The sequence below is a fragment of the Pseudonaja textilis genome, chromosome 1, assembly GCF_049901715.1.
Source record: "Pseudonaja textilis isolate UNSWEBS1 chromosome 1, rPseTex1.2, whole genome shotgun sequence".
NCBI lineage: Eukaryota > Metazoa > Chordata > Lepidosauria > Squamata > Elapidae > Pseudonaja > Pseudonaja textilis.
In genome coordinates this window covers 316,808,780-316,810,435 of record NC_141990.1, presented here as the reverse complement: position 1 = coordinate 316,810,435, position 1,656 = coordinate 316,808,780, and the positions used below count along the sequence as shown (strand labels likewise).

Genomic DNA, 1,656 nt, shown 5'->3' with positions numbered 1-1,656 from the left:
GCCAGCTTCTCAGTGTTTCCACAGTTCTTCATCAGGAAGATGATTTAAAAAACCATAAAATATAATTAGGGAAAACACCTTAGAAATTGAAGGGTCCTTGATGCTCTCTGAGCTTGGTTGTTTCCTTGCAAATGTTTCATTACCAAAACTAGGTAACACTTTCATTTCATTTCATTTATTTATTTGTCAATTGTTTACGAGATAATAAGTAAAAGTGTATACAAAATTATGAATACATGAAATGGGTACATATAAGAAAAATAAAAGAAAAATAAAAGAAACAATAGGACAGGGATGGTAGGCACGTTGGTGCGCTTATGCACGCCCCTTACAGACCTCTTAGGAAAGGGGTGAGGTCAATAGTAGACAGTCTAAGGTTAAAGTTTTTGGGGTTTGGGGAAGAAACTACAGAATTGGGTAGAGTATTCCAGACATTGACCACTCTGTTGCTGAAGTCGTATTTCCTGCAATCAAGCTTGGTGCGGTTAACTTTGAGTTTGTATCTGTTGTGTGCTCTTGTGTTGTTATGGTTGAACCTGAAGTATTCATTGACAGGTAGGACATTGCAATGTATGATTTTATATACCATGCTTAAATCAGACCGAAGACGGCGTAATTCAAGGTTTTCCAGTTCTAGAATTTCAAGTCTGGTGGCATAAGGTATTCTACAACGAGTAGAGGAGTGGAGAACTCTTCTTGTGAAATATTTCTGGACTTTCTCAATTGTGTTAATATCAGATACGTAATGTGGGTTCCAGACTGATGAGCTGTATTCGAGTATTGGTCTAGCAAATGTTTTGTATGCTCTAGTTAGTAGTGTGATATTACCAGAGAAAAAGCTACGTAAGATTAGGTTAACAACTCTTAATGCCTTTTTGGCTATGTAGTTGCAGTGGGCACTAGCACTTAGATCATTAGAGGTGAGTATTCTAAGGTCCTTTAGAGAGCTTGGATCATCAACAAGATCTTGACTATTCAGCTTGTATATTATTTTTGGATTTTTTTTTTTGCCAATATGTAAGACAGAGCATTTATTTGTTGAGATTTGAAGTTGCCATTTGTTTGACCATTCTGATACACAGTCAAGATCTTTTTGAAGGGTAGCAGTATTGTCTGTGGTATTGAACAGCTTTACATCATCAGAGAAAAGAACGCAGTTGCTCTTAATATGATCACAGAGGTCATTTATGTAGAGTATGAAGAGAGTTGGTCCTAGAACACTGCCTTGGGGGACACCACTATTGACAGGTACAGAATTTGATAGGACACTCCCAATTTTGACCATTTGTTGTCTGTTTGACAGGAATGCTTCTATCCAGTTATGCAGTTGTCCAGAGATACCATAAGATTTTATTTTTAGTAGTAGTTTGTCATGTACCACTGAATCAAAGGCTTTACAGAAGTCTATGTAGATTGCATCTATTGTTTTGCCCTGATCAAGTTGTGTAGTCCATATGTTTTTGCAGTGTAAGAGTTGCAGATTACAGGATAGTTTTTTCTGAAACCAAATTGTTTATTGGAGAGTAGGTTGTTTGTCTCTAAGTGGAGGATGATGGATTGGTTAATAATTGATTCCATGACTTTACAGGTGACGCAGCATAAGGAGATTGGTCTGTAATTTTCAACTAGGCAAGGGTGTCCCTTTTTGAAGATGGG

The 1,656-nt window shown here is 37.1% G+C and overlaps 1 protein-coding gene across 1 annotated transcript in view; it reads left to right on the top strand.

Moving 5' to 3' along the window:
- LOC148128354 (vomeronasal type-2 receptor 26-like) overlaps positions 1-1,656 on the top strand; it is a 37,659-nt gene that overhangs the window by 33,488 nt on the left and 2,515 nt on the right. The window lies entirely within an intron of this gene.